The 19,427-nt window shown below is 38.0% G+C and overlaps 1 protein-coding gene across 9 annotated transcripts in view; it reads right to left on the reverse strand.

The window, feature by feature from the left end:
- Positions 1-19,427, reverse strand: part of NCOA1 (nuclear receptor coactivator 1) — a 279,034-nt gene that overhangs the window by 190,681 nt on the left and 68,926 nt on the right. For 7 of the 9 annotated variants that reach the window (XM_063713752.1, XM_024242465.3, XM_024242456.3 and 4 more), the window contains exon 2: positions 13,613-13,748. The exons of the other annotated variants lie outside the window; for them this stretch is intronic. The gene's annotated coding sequence lies outside the window, so the exon portion shown is untranslated. The remainder of the gene's footprint in view (positions 1-13,612; positions 13,749-19,427) is intronic. 9 annotated transcript variants of the gene reach the window in all.

A 19,427-nucleotide genomic window follows, 5' to 3' on the forward strand; every position in this document is an offset into this window, starting at 1 on the left:
AAAAATTTGCCAGTAGCCAAGCAAAAGAGTAAGTTGTGAGGTATGTCACTGCCTACCCATATGTAAACCTATGGAAAATACATTCCCATAGAAGGTATCCGTCAATCCAACTATGACCACAGCTGAGTTAACTGCATAGGTAAACTCAGATGCAGTTGAATTTTAACTTAAATTTGAAAGCATAACTTGCTTGAAAATGTTTTCAGAAAGACTGAACTGTGTCAAAGCACTGAAATAAAAAGCTATTGTAATGCAAAAGTTGTCTGTTGCAAGCCAAGCAAGGGCAATTAAAGGCAGTAAAAACTGCACAATCTCTCAAAACAGATCATAGAATTATCAGAGCTGGAAGACACTGGTGTGACTAATTTGCATTTTACAAAGTACTATCACCCAAGTGCTGGATATCAATCTGTCAAAAGTTTCCAGCTGACTCAAAAAGGAAGTTATTTAATTCACGGCTTATCTATAAAAAAACTGAAACCATGAGTTCAACCAAAAAGAAAAGCAGTTAAATTCTACACATTTCCATATGACTCAAAATTATACTGGCAATCATAATGTGTAAAGAGACCAAGAAAGCAAGCACAGGTAAGGTAAAGCAGCATGTCAGAATTTGGAAGATGATTACACTCAATCTCATGATTCCCAAAAAGATGAGGTAGAAGTTATATGGATAAATGTATACTTCTGTCAGTAAACCTTTAAGGATTTAAAAAATAAACAATGTTTCTTTTTTCATGAAAATATATTAAATCTGTGGCATATGTCACAATAGTGTTTGAATTGAGAAAATGCACTTTGCGTGTGAGTATATGTGTCTACATTTATTCAATTACTAATTTATTCACTCATTCATTTGAGTAGAGAAAAGCAAGATTAGAAAAACAGATAACAAAACTAAAGATATAATGCATGAAGGTCAAACACTTTCAAGAGCCTAAACATTACTGTGATGCAGAAAAATACAAAATATATAAAGAAAATATAATCCAGCTGAAAAATGACAACTAGCAACTAACAGAAACAAACAAAAAACTCATAAAATTAAAAGTAAATACCAGCAAACAGAAATAGCTGAGAAAAAGCAAATAAGTATGGGTCTTAATTCAGTTAAAAGTACTAAGAACTTATTTAAACTATGTGGCAACTGACCAAGACTCAGAATACCATTAATTCTTGATCAACCACCCTACTACTGCAGTAGGTTCCCGACACTGAAAGTGAGAGGAGAATGCATGAAGTGAAATCATCTGTTTATCATCATCAAAGAGTTTGGACCACGACAACTAGGGACTCTTCTGCCTCAGTTACTGGCAAGCCAAACACCTGAAACACTGAGATCAAACCAACTTGTTTCCTAACTTCTTTAACTTAGGCCCACATCTTAATCCACAGAAAAAGGAGGAGGAGAAGTTACTCAAGAATTTCCACAAATAGCCATGATGGAGTAACAGAGATTAGATTTGTTCTCCCAGTTTATACTACCAGAAAACTGGATAAAACAGATGAAACAATGGCTTTTAGATATCAGATAACAGTCAGAGCAGGAGTGGGATTCCTGAGAAAAGATGAAAAAATGATGTGAGTCCTACATTTGCCTGACCTCACACCCTTGAAGCAATTTACAGGATTTAGTGTAAAGAGGGGAGATGGGGCTTAAACAGAACCTTACAGTCTCAAAGAGTTGAGGTCACAAAGATTGACACTTAGTGGGGCCAAGGCAGCCAGAATTTGTGGACTAGCCTAACAGAAAGAAACTACATACAGAGACAGTGCCTTGGAGACACGCAAAGGAGTTCCCACAAGCTGTTGGGAGAGTGCTGATATGTCCTGTGTGGAAGGAAACCACCTGAGGTTGGAGAAAGGACTAGCAAACCAAAAAAAACAAACAAAAAAAAAACCAAAAAAAAACAAAGGCCAAATAATTTCTGAAACTCTCATACAAGGCTATGAATAGTTTGTATTCCAATAGGGTAGAGTGAAAAGACCTCCTAATCCATGAAATATCATGTAAAGTCCTCAGAAGGGTATCAACTTCTAAATTAGCTCTAGGAGAAAAGTCTACTCACTGCTCCAGACACCCTAACAAAGCCTCCTTAAAACAAAACAAGCCTTAAAGGGCATCAAAAAAAATGTAAATGCATGCCAAAACTTAGACCAACATTACTTAAAAGAATGGCCTCTTCGGCAGGGAGCGGTGGCTCACACCTGTAATCCCAACACTTTGGGAGGCCCAGGTGGGTGGATCATGAGGTCAGGAGATCGAGACCATCCTGGCTAACACAGTGAAACCCCGTCTCTACTAAAAATACAAAAAATTAGCCGGGCATGGTGGAGGGGGCCTGTAGTCCCAGCTACTCAGGAGGCTGAGGCAGGAGAATGGCGTGAACCCGGGAGGTGGAGGTTGCAGTGAGCCGAGATTGCACCACTGCACGCCAGCCTGGGTGACAGAGCAAGACTCCGTCTCAAAAAAAAAAAAAAAAAAAAAGGCCTCTTTATCACAAAACCTAGCATCCAGTAACATGAAATTTACAATGTCTGACAATCAAAATTTACCAGACATGTAAATATGACCTATAACCAGGAGAATATCAATAAAAACAGACCCAGAACTGACAGAGAACTTAGCAAACAGAGATGCCAAAAGAGTTATACATATTCTCAATACATTCAAGAAAGCAGAAAAAGATATGGAAGTGTTGAACACAGAAATGCAAGACTTTTTTTAGGCCCAACTGGAGCTTCTAGAAATTAAAAATACAAAATCTGAAATGAAAAATACACTGCATAGGACAGCAGATTTAACAGTTAGTTAACTTAAAGATATAGCAATAGAAGATTTCCAAAATGAAGCACAAAGGAGAAAAATACAAAAATAATGAAAGTGAATACCACTGATTTGCAGTAACATACAAACAAGCTAAGATCAATGTAACTGAGGTCCAAAAAACAGAGGGAAAAAAAGATAAAAAACATATTTGAAGAAATAATGAGCATAATTTTTTCAAATGCTATCAAAACCAGAAACTTACAGATTCATAAGAGGCTCAACAAAATCCAAGCAGGATAAACAAAGAAAACCACAACAACAATGATCATAATCAAATTGTGGAAAACCAGTGACTGGGGGGAAAGAAATGTTCAAGACTGCCAGAAGAGGAAAAAAGATTGTGCACAGAAAAACAAAGGCATGCATGACAGCAAACTTCTCATCAGAAATTATACAAATAAGAAAACAATGGCGCAAGACTGGAAGGGGGGGGACCTGTCAACCTCAAATTCTATACCCTATTAAAATATATTTCAAAATGAAGGTGGAAATGTTTTCAGACAACAGCTGAGAAAAATCCATTAGCAGGAGATTATGCACTTAAAGAAATGATTTTTAGGCAGAAGAAAAAGATTATCAGGTCCAAATTTTGATCTACACAAAGGAGAATGACAGCAATGGTAAATACGTTAATAAATATAAACGATATCTTTAAGTTTTGAGTTTCTGGTTGTTTTTTCTTTTCTCAATTGTTTTAATTTCAAGAAAAATCTGTGCTTACAATAGAAACGAAAAAAAAGCAGTAACCTCCCCCAAAAGAGTTTTACTCCACTGAACCATTAAAAGAGTCATACTGATTTTATAATATTAATTGGGCATATTTCCATCTTTTTTATAATCTCTAAAATAGTTCTCACCATAGGAATTATATGTTCCTTGAAAACTAAAAAGAATTAACTGGCAAAAATTGGTTCTGGAGCTAGCTGGATGTAGCTCCAGATCAACTTTTCTTAAATCAGCTTGGGTGTTCCATAATTCATTTCAAATAAATCAGCTTAGAGTTAATAAATAGTATTCACTTACTATTTTTTAAACATCTTTTCAATTCTTATATCTGCTTTATAAACTTAATTTTGGTTTTCCATCTTTTCCTTGGTAAGATTTGTCAGATATTTTTCTATTTTGTTTTTCAACCCTAAGAAGTAGCTTTTAGATTTTTCATTTTTGTGGTTTCTGTTTTTTAATTCACCTATTTCTGCTTTTATCTTATTAATATCTTCCCTTTCTCCTAGGCATTTATTTTGTTGAGTCTGTTTGTTTTACTAAATTCTAAGGTTTAGTGCTTAGTACATTTATTTCATTCATTAACAAAGATTATTAATCTACTTCTAAGCACAGTATGAGTCTTAGCCTGAATCTCATTTCAGGTGCTAAATGACCACTTATTGTACATTTGATCTCCTGTTTGACCCGGTATTTATTTAAGCAATTTTTTTGTTTGATTTGTCCAAATGGTTAAAGTTGTACCTTATAAATTTCTGTTGCAGTCAGAGAGAATGGACATATGTAGTTTCAGCTTTTCTGGAATTTACTGAGATTTTCCTTTGTGGTTTAATCTAACATTGATTTTTTAAAATGTTGCATTGACTGGAAAACTGGAAAAATCAACTTAATCCCAAATTTAGATAAAAGCTTTATAAATAACTAAATAAACCCCAAATCATCAATGCAGGTTTTACACTACATTTATTCAGGCTCACAATTTTTACTAGCATTAAATGCATCCATACAATATGAAGAGTAAGGACAGAGATTCTCGATTTCGTGCCTTTATCTAACTCTGGGTTTGCTGGGCTTGCAAAGGTCAACCAAAGAGTGTTTCTTAATAATGTAAGGAATTTCTAATTTCAAGAAATGTCAAAAATTCTCAAAAACTTTAATAGCTGTTTAGTAACTTACACCTAAATGGTTATTGGGACAGTATCTGAAAACATGTATAAAGTATCTATCACAGCACTTGATACACAGCAATCATTAAATATTAGCTATTTTCTTACATTTTTGTTTTTCTCATATCTGCTTTCTTTTCCCTTAAATTCACTTCATCTCACATTCTATATAGACCACATTAACTATGCCTCCTCATTTAAGATCATCTTCAAAGCAATAAACATTTCAATACCTTCACCAAGTAACTGATAACAAAAGTTAAATTGAGTACCTCTCAACTATGCTTCCTCTTATATATCACCTTTTGGCTTCCAGAGCATCCAGATTTCATTGGAAAGCATTTCATTTCATGATTAGATACGAGAGTGGGTTCCTGTCATACACATTTGCTATTCAAAAAAATATGTTTTATCTCTTATCAATAACCTATGGGCCCCCAAAAGCAAATCCCTTTCTTTAACACAGTCAAGTAATTGGTGATGCAATTTCAATAGCTATGCCACTCAATAATAATAACTGGCCTTTGGAAAATAAAAGATACTTTGTGTGGCCACAGTCTTCAGTTTCCAAACACTTTAACATCATTTTCAAAAATACAATTAAAGATATGTTAAAAGGTTGCTTCCGTATACGCCTATATAAAATATCAGGTGCAGCTCGGGTGGAGAGAGGGAGGTGATGGAGTACAGAAAAATACCACAACTTTTAACTAGCTATCCCAGGTCTTCAGAGTTACCTTCCATAATCTTCACGAAAAAGTTACCTGTAATTGTGACCCTTCTCTCATATGAATGAATTCAAAAGTTTTCTTTCTTACTAGAGGCTATGTGCCTCCTTTCATGAATTGTAGTATCTTACTATGTCATAACGTCCTTTGCAATTGGCTAAAGAGGAACCAAAACACTCAAGAAGTTGGGACAGGTCACGTTTTCCCTAAATTGTTCCCACTTCACCCCCAATAAACAAGTATTCTTTTGGAAACCAACTCAAGCCAGTAATCTTTCTCAAACTCAGAGCCTATCATTAAAAAGTTCCTTGCAGAGAACACAGAGATTACTCATTAAACCACCCTAACACATTATCAAGTTTTACCCACCTGTCCCAGGCCTAGGACTTCTTAAAGTGACTAAGCCATATTCTTCCCTCCCCATTTCAAAAGTTACCTAAAGAATAAAGAAGAATTTTTGAACAAAATTATGAAGTGGCTGTCTCTTAAACCAAAAAGCGTATTTACTAGATACATATTATGTGCTAAACTGTGTACTAAGTGCTTTGCTTATCTCATGTAATCTACGTAAAGTCAAGCAGGGGGTAATTACATAACATGTGTAGGAGTTAAGGGGAGGAAGGAGTAATTTTATCTAAGTATCACAAAGAAATTCAGCAAGTAATACCAATAAAATCAAGTAATTAAAAGTAAAATGAGCCATGAATGAACTGCTTACAGATCAGGAGAGAAATATAATAAAAAATACTAAACACTGCTATAATACACTTGATCCTTTGGTTTCTGGATACACAGTAAGCTAATTCTAGCCTCTTAGTAAGTATCTTATATTTGTAAAGGAGCAAAGTCAGCTGGACTCTGGATTCCCTATGTATTAAGACAACTTCCAAAATCAAAATTATACACAAAAACTGGTCTTTAAAAGCTGAACTCCTTGGCCAGCGCACTAAGAGAAACAAAAGGAAGACTGGAGTAGAGGGATTAAAAATAAAAAGTTATAAAGAGAGATACAAAAACTAGAGATGCATAGACTCTAGGGCTAGAATGCCTGGATACAAATCCCAGCTCTAAAACATAGCACCTGGGTAACCTTCGCAAGTTAATGTCTACTTCATAGGCATTCTTGTGAGGATCTAATGGGTAAATATGTATAAAGTGCTGAGAATAGAGCCTGGTAAACAGTAAGCACTATACAGTAAAACTGTCCCTTGTAGGCAATAGGATTTTCCATATAGTACACTCAGCAGACTCAAGAAATTATTAGAAATATAACTGAGCAGGTTGCTAAATATACATAATTCAACTGTATTTTTGGACCTTTTTCCTATGGAATTTTTCAAAAAAGTTTAGGGAATATTATCAAGAATTACTCCCACCCCTTCACGCACTGTCCCCCAAATCACAAGTGTCTAGTTGCACGATCAACTAATGGCCAATCTTACTTAATCCTCACCCACAACCTCCCCTGTACTCGAGATAGTAAGGAAGCAGGAGCCCAGGCATATCTTTCGTTACATCAATATTTCATTATGTATCGCTAAAAGGTAAGGGCTTTTAAAAAATACATAACTACACACTATTATCTCACCTAAAAATTAACAATAATCTTTAATATCAAATATCTTGTCAGTGTTAAAATTTCCCTATTTCATAAATGTTTATTAAAATTTAGACTCAAATAAAGTCCAGGCACTGCTGTTAATCTACGGTTTCCTCCTCTATTTCTCTTTTTTCTCCCTACAATTTGCTTGTTGAAAAACAAGTCATATGTCTCTAACAGTTCCCCATAACCTATATTTTGCTAACTGCATTCACATGGTATCACTTAATGTGTTTCTCTGTCTTCTGCGTTTCCTGTAAACTGGTAGAGCTAGAGACTTGATCAGATTCGGGTTCAACTTTTTTGGCAAGAATACTTCATGGGCAGCACTGTACTTCATTAAGAGAAAGCTTTCATTAAGAGAAAGCTAATGTCCGTTTCTTCCTGTGCAGTTAGCAGCCATTCATGATCTTTGCTTAGGTCCAGGAATTCATTAGAAAATGGTGATGTTTTATTCTTTCTGAGAAAAGAAACTTCCCCTCAGCAACTATTTGGTTGCTCTAAAGCACAGTTGGCTCCTTAGCATACTCTGAAGAAAACTAATGAGTTTTTGAAGTATCATTATGAACTCACGGATTTAAATATATTTGATATGATTCATTATACTGCAGTTAATGCTTACTGATGCTCAGATTGTCTCATCTTCTTTGGCCAACCAGAGCCCATTCAATTAAGCACCTGAGTTGTTACAACCCTATTAGTGTTTGATAACTTCACTGCAAGATGTTCAAACACCCACATCTGGAATCAGATTGAACCATAAACCAATTTTCATATTCAGCTGGTTTCTTTCTTGTTCTTTATTTTTAGTAAATAAAAATCTCTAATTATAAATCATAAATCAGTGGCATTATACAGCCTGGATATTATGATTGAACGCGGACCCAGAAATTATATAGCAAGACTTCTCACTGATTTTTAATTTCAGCATTCCTTTGAACGCTAAAAAAAAAAAAAAGTATATACCACTTAAAGCTGGAAATTAAGTGCTTCAACTTGAGAAATTGAAAAAAGGATTCCTAATCTACTTTCTGCTTGCATTTTGACTCTGGAAAGTATTTCTCCATGTTCTATTTCAAAATTTGGATGTGGTTTTTAGACATGTATAATACAAATTCTTTTTTTTTTCTTTTTCTTTTTTTCAGATGGAGTCTCACTCTGTTGCCTAGACTGGAGTGCAGTGGCGCAATCTTGGCTCACTGCAACCTCCGCCCCCAGGGTTCAAGCGATTCTCCTGCCTCAGCCTCCCAAGTAGCTGGGATTACTGGCGCCTGCCACTGCACCCGGCTAATTTTTGTATTTTTAGTAGAGACGTGGTTTCACCATATTGGCCAGGTTGGTCTTGAACTCCTGACCTTGTGATCTACCCACCTAGGCCTCCCAAAATGCTAGGATTACAGGCCTGAGCTACCATACCTAGCCCAAATTCAGTTAAAAAAAAAAAATTAATAAAACCATCAAGTTTGAGGATATGGTCAAACTCTCAGAGGTTGAATTATTTTGTACCATAATTCAGACTTTTACAAAATCCTCATATTTCATCCTTAACATTGAAATTCATGATATCATGAATATAAAGTTGTAAGTTCAGACTATTTGAAATACCACAGGTACTAGGTAAGTTATGTCCCTTGAAATCATAGAAATGACAATATCAATAGCAAGTATATCTTTATCTCATTTTACTAAAAAACTAATTAACAAACATGTAAGCCCTTTCCTCCTATACAGCTACCATATCACTGTGAAAAAGCAAAATACTATTGCTGCTATTTTGTCATAAAACCCTGAAAAGAGGTGGCTCTAGTGGCCAAAACTGCTTACATCCACAAGTTTTACTATTTTCTTCAACACTAAATCATGACAAAAAGTCACATTACTAAATGCCAATTCTCCTCTCTGAAAAAAGTGGGATATGAATTGATATCCTGCTGCAACTTCTTTTACTTAAAAAGCAAGTAGACCATTTCCTGAAGCTATAGTTGTTGGTGCTTTGATCAGAAGGAAACAAAGAAGCTTTTCTAGGCTATAATGGCTTAAAAAAACAACCTACCAACAACAAAACATAAAACTCTTCTGCTATAGTGATTTTTCAGTGATAAACAGTAACACACCTGTATCAAGCACTAGTATATCCTCTGTACATCAGTGCTTTCATCCAGCTGAAAAACAAAATACTGGCATGGGTACATGACAGTAATTGCTTTTCCAGATGGTATGTCTTTGATAAAGGATTTGTGCCAAAAGTTCATTTTACTTTCTCTGCAAGCATAATATTTGCTATTAACTTTGAAACTGGTTTTACAAGCTTCTCAATAGTAGTGAGTAGACCTGCTTTTTGCTATGAAAAGGATACCTCTGCATGATACAGTAATGTGGACCTGTCTTAGCAACAACATTCATTAATTTCACACTAAAAAGCACTATTTTTCATTATTTCACACACATTTCATTCTTCATCACCTCTAAAAATTAATTCTTACAGAAAAGGAAACTAAGAAATATTAATTCAATTCTCCCAAGGTAGCATGAAAGTAAAGCTTCTGCTCTTTCCATCATGGCACAGAAAAAAAACTGTAGCGGGGAATATCCATTCCCTTAATATAACTGGCCAAAATTTGCTTTCAAATATTTTACTGAGTCCAGACAAAACATTTTTAACAGGTACCATTTTAACTTAATGTAAACTGTAATCCAGGACATATAACTTTGCAAATGTTCTAGGGCCTTAACTTCCCGTCTCAAGTACTGATTTTGCTCTTATCCCCCAAAACAACAAAATCCCATATTCTTTAAATCTGAAGTTCAAATGTAAAACTCTTCCAAGCACAAATTTGTGAGATTTTTCACTTTTCTTCATTTTCAAAATGGAAAATGACAAATATGAATAGGGGATATCACTCTGTGAACATTTGAAAAACAGTGAGGAGATATAAGAAATTGATAAATGGCCAGGTGCAGTGGCTCATGCCTGTAATCCCAGCACTTCGGGAGGCCAAGGTGGGCAGATCACTTGAGGTCAGGAGTTCAAGACCAGCCTGGCCAATATGGTGAAACTCCGTCTCTACTAAAAATACAAAAATTAGCCAGGTGTGGTTGTGCACACCTGTAATCCCAGCTACTGGGGAGGAGGAGAATTGCTTGAACCCAGGAGGCAGGGGTTGCAGTGAGCCAAGATCATACCACCACACACTCTAGACTGGGCAACAAAATGAGACTGTCTTAAAAAAAGAAATTGATAAACAAGAAATTCCTAATTTAAAAATTTAAGCAACCTAATTTAGGCTATATAGCACTTTTACACAACCAATTAGCATATTCAATTGATGAGAACTTCCTATTCCCTAATCTTTACTTTTGTTAAGGTCTGAATATAGAACTTCAGTATATTACTTAGAAAGGGATTCTAGATTGTGACTTGATGTACACATTCTATGACTGCACATAAACGGCTTCAGATGGGTGTATCTAGTCTTCCTAGCCCAAGAGTAAGCATACTGAATAAAAGACATCTTCAATTTCATTTATAATGAAGTTACAGAATAATTTATATTCTTCCCCATATCTAGACTCATTCTTTACAAAGCTTGGGCATTCCACTAATATTCCTAAGTGAAAGTAAGAAGAAAAGATATACCTAAAAAAACAAGTAAAATGGCTCTGGTACTAAGACAAACTATATATTTAATCATCATTACTATTTGAGTTCAAACGACATCAAGAAAACAAAGAAAAGTACAATACCTCTACTAATTGCCAGGGACGTTTTAAAACTTATCATCAAAGTAACCTCTTTTTCATCTGCTACTTGATTTGAGATAATTTTTCTTTAGCAAAAATTGCTCAATTACACTAACCCCTTCCAGGAGATAATCCGTTTATTGTAGCTAACGCAGTCTTAGTGATGGCAGCAGCGGCCCATCTAGAGCAGCTGCAGTGGGGTAAGTGTAGGAAGGGCTGTGTGCTCCACTGAGCCAGCAGGGGCTGGGAGCAGGCAGAAGGCCCGCCCTCCTGGGTGCAGCTGCAGCTGCCCAGCCACCACTGTGGACCCAGACTTCTCTGCACTCTTAGGGACCCAGGAAGGCCCCCCCTTGCCCCTGCAGGCTCAGAAGTGCCTACTCCCACTGCCTGGTCTCTTCCTGCTCCCAGCGCCTGCTCCAATCTCGGAGCAAAGTTGAGGCCAAGGCTGGGCACTGTTGCAACCCAGCTGGGTCGGTGCCGACGAGCACAGGAGAGAGGCCAAGGAGAGGCTCGATGCTGGCCTGCAGGTGACCCTCAGCAGGAACAGCCTGGGCACCATGAACAATGGTAGGAGGCAGATAGGCTTCTGGGCAGAAAGGGGCAGGTCCCTGGTGAAGCCTCACCTTCAAACGGGAGAAGGTTGAAGCCTGGGGCCAAGCTGCCAGTCCTGTGGACTGGAATGGAAACTTACAGTGCTTTTTCTGGGCCCACTCATGAACCAATCAGCATGCACTTCAACCCCTGGGAAGCCCATTAAAACCCTGGATTCAGCCAAATTCGAGGAGAGGATAGGATGACCAGCTGTGGAGAGGAGCTACCCACTCCAGGGTCTCCTCTCTGCTGAAAGCTGAGCACACAAAGGAACTACCAGTTGTGGAGAAGAGCTACCCACTCCAGGGTCTCCTCTCTGCTGAAAGCTGAGGAGAGGATGGGATGACCAGCTGTGGAGAGGAGCTACCCACTCCAACTCCATGGTCTCCTCTCTGCTGAAAGCTGAGCATTCATCGGGACACCCTGGCTGCAGAAAGGAGCTACCCATTGCAAGTCTCCTCTGAGCTGTTCTATCGCTCAATAAAGCTCCTGTTCCCTTCGCTCACCCTCCATTTATCTGTGTACCTTATTCTTCCTGGGTGTGGGACAAGAACTCGAGACATATCAAATGGCAGGGTTGAAAGAGCTGTAACACAAACAGGACTGAAAGATGCTCCTTGCTTGCCACGTTGCGGGTGAGAAGAGGAGAGAAGAGCTGCGGCCTTCAGGAAGCCCAGACCTAGGAGTTCCTCGAGCCAGGGCGGTGACACCCTCTTTGGAGCTCTGCAGTTCCTGGCATCTCCAAGCTTCTGAGGACCACTGCATTCCCTGGTGCCAGCCAGGGAAGCTGCTTGTGATACACCTGGTCCAGACACAGCTTGCAGGGAGTGAGTGCCCATGCTGGTGCCTGGAGCTGCCTGCCCCGCCACAGCCAGCGTGCCTGGCTGTGCACAGTGGCCAGACCCCACACTCGCTTGCTCACACACCCCTCGCTGCTCCGCTCACCCTTGGCAGGCATGGGATCCAGGCCAGTAGTGTGAGCTGCATACAGCCTGCCAGGCTGAGTGGGCCCACTGGGCCCAAGCAAAACTCAGGCAAAGGCGCCACCAGCCGCAGAGGTTTCTGGCTAGTGAAAGGACACCCCAAGGATCCCATGACATTAGGATTCCCAATATCATGAATTCTTATTATTTTTGGAATTTATGCTTTACATAGTCTTCTTCTAAAACAGAACAAAGTTAAGAATCCTAGTAATAAGTGATACATATTTACATTTTTCTCAGGTTTTACTTTCTCTATATTCTAGCAAAATATTAATTTACAAAACTCTGTAACATATTCAAAGAAATCAGCAAACTCTGACCTGTCCCCTAAAATACTTTCCATACTTTCTGCCTATTTGGAAAAATATAATTAAAATAAAAAATATTTTGTTTTTAAATAAACACCTAACTCACTCTACCTGTTTGGAATTTATGTGAAAACATAGAACTATTTTTGTTTTTGCTTTCTGTTGACATTATATATCTTTTTTGTTTTATTTGTCTTATGTAGTCTTTCAAGTGGGGATCCACCCCATGTTTTGGAAGTGTCACCTGATTCTTTAGTTAAATATCTTGGTTTTTCTGGCCCAATTAATTCATTAGATCCCAAAGATCCTACAGGGACAGCTTATGGGGAGTAACAGTGACACATACTGGTGAATAGAAAATCCTTAACAATAAATTTAGGAGGAAAGGCAAGAAAGGTTTCAAACCATCTAAAGGATGATCAGTAAGGTCTCTGACATCATGCAGGTGGACTCAGAGTGCTGCATTCAGTTGCTTTTCTCAGGGGTCATAATGTAAATAAAATAATTATTAAATTGACATTTATTTATTCCAGTTCTTCTAATATAGTTACTGAGACTTAATCTACACTTAATGTATTTCTTATAATTGACACGTTTTCCTAATTTTAATAAATATATCCCTTTAAAATCTTGTCTACAGCCATACCACCCTGAACACGCCTGATCTCAAAAGCTAAGCACAGTTGGGCCTGGTTAGTACTTGGTTGTACTAACCACATTGGAATACTGAGTACTGCAGGCTTTTGAAAAAAAAAATCTGGATCTTTTCTCAGTTGGTTTCTTTGGGAGTATAGTGGGAAAGGAGGGAAGTGAACTCTTCTCTAAGAGCTAAGCATTCTAACATATAAGTACTTTTAAACTCACCAAACCTATATCTAGAAATCAACACTACAAAATGACTACTAAGGAGTCAAAACTAAAGTAAAATTGTCTCTCAAATACCTCAGAATAAGTAGAAATTCTAAATGTTGGTAACTTCTTTTGGAAGCAAAGTTGCCTACTGCATGATCTTGCTTGATGGTCCTTGATTTTATCATCAGAGTCAGTTCCAGTTACATTTCCATTAGTATGGATAGATCTAAAGCAGGAGAGAGAAGACACAATTGGGCCATTGAAAACATCAGATTTTAGGTACTGTGACACGCCACTGTTTGTAAGCATACAAAGATTCTTACACAGATGCTTTAGTTATTCAAGAAATGTCAATTCTCATTCTTGTCACTACTAACAAGTTATTAAAAATTAATTAAAAGATTAAAGGTATAATAGATAAATACATCAAGTTGACAAAAGGTAGTTGCTGGCTTTTTTAAAAGCTCAGATCCCCAAAGGAGGCATGAAATCAATTGGGGCTTGCCTTGGTATTCCAGAGGAGTTGCTGAAGTCACCCCAGCAGCAGTAGCCTGAGTATCCAGTTTCAAGTAAAGTGGAACAGTAAAAGGAAACAGGGTTCCTAGCAGAAGAGCTCTGTAATAAAGAAGCATCTGATATCATGGCTATTATTCCGTCCTAGGCCACTGGAAGTGGGATATTACAAATTAGATCTTACTAAATTAATGGTAGAGTAGATCATGCTTGTAATCCCAGCACTTTGGGAGGCCAAGGTGGGCAGATTGCTTGAGCTCAGGAGTTCAAGACCAGCCTGGGCAACATGACAAAACTCTGTTTCTACAAAAAATACAAAAATTAGCTGGGCTTGGTGGCATGCACCTGTAGTCCCAGCTACTCAGGAGGCTGAGGTAGGAGAATGGCTTGAGCCCAAGAGGTTGAGGCTGCAGTGAGCCAGGATCATGCCACTGTACTCCAACCTGGGCGAAAGAGTGAGATCTTGTCTCAAAAAAAAAAAAAAGAGAGAGAGATTTACTGGCTTTTGCTATTTAAGGCCAAACTAATTTAGGCTTTACCACCCAGGGTTAAGCTTTTTACTAACATTCTCTTTATAATCACAAAGACAGGCAGGGGATCAGGCTCCAGAGACGGTCATTATACCGCAGGTCAGAAATGTGGGGCTAGTTACTTCTACCTGTGACTCCTACGCCTATCACTCTCGGGCTTTATTCAAAACACAAACCATTCTGGCCAACTACCCTCTGTCCGATTTACATGCCCCCAGTTATGCTTTCTCATCTACTCCATTTGGTCTCCCACTGTTGCCCTTGCTTCTAACCTTTTCCATAAGGACCTCTGGAAATCCCTCTTATGTAAGTAAAACAAATCATCTCTACATTCTCATCACTGAGAATGATGATCAACTCTGACCACTCACTGGCCAACTCTCATCACTGACCATCACTGACCAACTCTTTCAACCACTGGGCTAAATCTGGCTCTCGAAAATGATGCTCTAGAGCGAAGGATAAGGCAGCAGAGACAAAATTCTCCAGAGTGACACTTCCAGACCCTCACAAGCAATTTCCTTCCTTCCCTGTGATATCCCATCTGGCTGTATGACCCTCTTCTTCAATTTGTCATTCAATATCTCACTCTATTTTTTCTAACCTGAGTCCAGACTCATTCCCTTGGATGCACTCTACCTGCTCTTTCTCCATTCTAGTCGCTTGTTATCTCCAGTTTCAAAATCTTGGTTATCTCCCCAACTATAGATCCACATAGTATGCTATTTTTTGCTTCAGCTTCACCACCCTCAAACTCCTAATCCAATCGCCTGCTAGAGAAAAATCACACAACCATATGAATTGATCCTGCTATAAAATTATGGTCTCAAAATTCAGCTAGACACCGAATGCTGTGCAGCAACCCTTAATGCACCATTAAGCAGGTCCTTCTCCCATAATTGACACTGCCTTTTTTCCCAAACTTTTGCCACTCTATCTCTTCCAGCCCTACTGGGGTGGAATGGAATCGAGCTTTCTTCATGTTTTCCTTACCTATTTGTGTAAATTGTTTATATTGTGAAAATACAGGTTGAGTATCCCTTATCCAAAATGCTTGGGACCAGAAGTGTTTCAGACTGCAGATATTTTTGGATTTGGGGATATTTGCATTACACTTACTAGTTGAGAATCTGAAATCCAAAAATCTGAAATTCAAAATGCTCCTTTGAGCTCATGTCAGCATTCAAAAAGTTTTATAATGTGAAGCATTTCAGATTTCAGATTTTCAAATTTGGGTTGCTCAACCTGTACTATTTATCTGGCTTACTTTTAACATGTTCTCAGTCTTATCACTGGCCTTTAATACAGAAGTTTTTATTTTCAGGTGGATAGATTTGCCCATCATTGCCTTTTTTCATATCTTTTATTATTTCTCTGCTTTGAAATTTCTCCCCCTTTAATAATAGTAGATAATGCTCTGATTTTCATTTTTCTATGGACTAATCTTCTCAATACTCCATTTTATATAATGTATAGAGTGAGATTTGGCTCTAAACTGACCTGCATTTCAAATTACCAACCAGTTTTTCCTAGCAACATTAAGGTATTCTCATCATCCCTTGGTTTACAAAGTTTTTTCTTTTATACTTCATTTGTTTGCCCATAAGGTTGGTCTCTGAGCTATAATCTATTTAAGTAATTATTGTTTCTTTGTAGGGTTTAATCTGTGATAAGAATATTCTTGGTATTTTCATCTATTTCTTTCTGACAATAAACACATCTTATCAGATTCCAAGGGTATTCCTGGTGATTTCATGAGTAAGAAATGGCTGCCTTGCCCACTCCAAGTACTGTGTATTTCTGTTATAGTTTTTACCTACACAAAGTGCTCCTTTCTACTTTGAGTGAACATCCATACTACTATCGCTTCTAAAACCAAAACCTTCCTAATTGTGCTAGAAAGCTACCTTTTTACATATTTCTCTATCTGGAGCCAGATTCATAAAACCGTGTCCTTCACAATTTTCCAAACTTTGTATTCACTCTCTCATTGGTGAAAGCTGGCTTGTGTAAAATAAAAGCATCTCACATCCAATTTTTGTTTCATAGACTAACATTTTTTATCAGCTCTGAAGAATTTTTCAGATCTTCCTATCTTTCAATATCTACATAGTTATGTCTATTGGTTTTCATTTTTTGAATACATGTTATATTCATGATTTAAAAATCAAAATGATATAAAAGGAAACCTATATCTAAGAAGTCTCATTCCCACATCATCCACATGCAGGTCATTTTGCCCTTGCTTACTGTAGGTTACCACTTTTATTAGTTGCTTGTATATCCTTCCAGCAATGCTTTACGCAAAGACATTTACCTACAAATACAGTCTTATTCCTCCTGCCTTCTTACAAAAAATGTTCAGTTTTGCATCTTACTTTTTATTCAGCAGTATGTCCTGGATATCCAAGTTAGGAAATGTTTCTTTATTGCTTTTACAGCTCTACAATATTCCATTGCATAAATATATACTAGTTTGTGTAACGAATCCCCTATTTTCCAAAAATTAGATTTTATGCATTTAAGTCTTATTTCTGACAATAATTTAGTTCAAAAGCAACAATAACTACACAAACCAAACAGCACAGAAACCACTGTGGTGATTTCACAAATTTGTATTCTATTAATAAATATGAGCTTCCTTGTACGTCATTTTATCTTTTATCTCAAGTTTACTCTATGATCCTATCTAAAAACTCAACAACCATTATGCCCATAAACTTGCAAAATCTTAAAGCTGCCCAATCTCACTGAGGGTTTCAATGGGCCTGCAAAAAGTAAAACACGTTCTACAAGAGACACAGTCAAGAATGTTCCATTCTACTTATTGGAATCAGGAAAGGCTTCATGGAGGAAATAGCCTGGGTTCAATCCTAAAAGATGAAGTGATCAAGATGCAGATGAGGGAAAAGGGAAAACATTAAAGGAGAATCAGCATAAACAGAATTTTTAAATTGTCAAGCACTCTAAGTAGTTCCATTTCTGCTTAGAATGCAGAAAGCCACCAAAGAATGTCATTTCCACCCTAACGAGAAAAAAAATCATATCTATAGAATCAAAACTTCTCTTGGTCTAACAAAGAGCGGAGGTCACAAGGCAACCAAGTAAATTTAATAAAATTCCAAGTACATTTTATTCCTCTCCTTGGAGGGATAACTCCACCAAGGAAAGACTACACACAAACTGTCTGACCTTTGGCAGGTCGCAGAAAAAGAAGTGGCCACTATACAACAGTATAAGAAAAAATCAGCTAAAATTTTAACAAATTCTTAAAGACCAAGTGTAACCTATTATGTCAGTTTAGAATAGCTGGGGACCCCAGACATAAGGAAAGTTCTCTCAGTTGCAAGATTTTCCACGTGCCTTGACCAGGTGCTCACAAGAAAGATTAGTATAATAGTAGGACAGGAAACCAGAAAGAGCCCTCATCATCAGGGGAAGTGTGCAGGAGGTGTCTAGGACAAGGCTGAAGCCTGATTCCCCAACTGTTCTCTAACACAGAAAAAAAGCCTCAAGCCACTAGGAGAAGAACAGAAAATCCTCTAACCAAAGGTCCTGGCAAAAATCCATTGCTTCAGGGCAGAATGGAAGCAAAATGCCTCTGCCTCTAGGGAACAGACAGACAAACACTCTCAGTTATGTGACAGGGAAAGATATAATGTTGCTAGGAGAGGGGAAGAGGCAAAAGAACCTCTGCCACGGTGGTGGAGTACAGAGCAGGAAAAAGAGTTAGGCAACGAATCCTGTACCAATACCAAAGAAACTTCTACCACCACTAAGGGAAAAGAAGGATATTCCTGTCCATGACCTACCACAAATACATGGAAGAAAGGGCAGGCCACAAGAAAGAGAAAGCAGGAATGCTGAGGCTGAGAGAGCCCAATTGATGCCCAGGACAAATGGCCTGAATACAATTGAGTCTGAACCAGAACAAAAGAGAAGCCTGCTCTGCACCACAAGCATGGCACTGAATAACAAACAATAGGCTATCACTGGGAAAGGGGCAACAACATAAGGAGAAATATTGATACTTCTATTGCACAGATGTGCAAAGACTGTTGGAAGATGAGGATGGTACAGGAACACAGAGAAAAATCTTGTAGAGCAACATGCCATTCTCTAAACACAAGGGACCAGCAGCCAACTGCTGGAGAAATATGAAGCTTGTGGTGCACTGAGAGGGTAATGACGGTGACAAAACCCAAAATCAGCTCAACTCTTGATTACACTGATTCAGCCTCCAACACAAACAACCTGACAGAGGCAGCAGCAAAAGAGGATCACCTTAGTCTCTTTTGTCCTTTTAGCAGAGAGATGGAAACTTTAAAAAGTAAAATATGAAAGCTAAAAACAAAAAGAAAAAGATATCAGAGGTGAAAAATTATTTTTCTAACTGCACTACCCCAGTCTGATTCAACTTTTATGTAACAAAGTTGCGAGTTGTTTTTCAGTTGCCATGGATCCCCAGGTTGAATGTCACATAACCTGAGCATGCCCAGATAAACCAAGCATGCAACCACAAGTGGAACCTAAGTGCTCAGACTAAGGAACGGGGACTGAATTAAGAAGCAGACAGCATACAGCAGGATTCAGGATCCAATGAGATCAAGCCCTGGCATTAACCCAAGACAGGATCCAATCAGATCACACCTCTAGGTATCACCTCATTGCAAGATCCAATTAGATCATGCTTCATTACTCTCTGACTATAAAACATGCCCCAGCTCAGGAGACAGATTTGAGCCACTCTCCTGTCTCCTAATTTGGTGGCCTTGCAATAAACTCTTCCCTCTACAAAAACCTGGTGCTTCGGTGTTTTGCTTTTGATATTGTTTGACTGTGTCCCCACCCAAATCTCAACT

Source organism: Pongo abelii, chromosome 12, assembly GCF_028885655.2.
Source record: "Pongo abelii isolate AG06213 chromosome 12, NHGRI_mPonAbe1-v2.0_pri, whole genome shotgun sequence".
Taxonomy (NCBI): Eukaryota; Metazoa; Chordata; class Mammalia; order Primates; family Hominidae; genus Pongo; species Pongo abelii.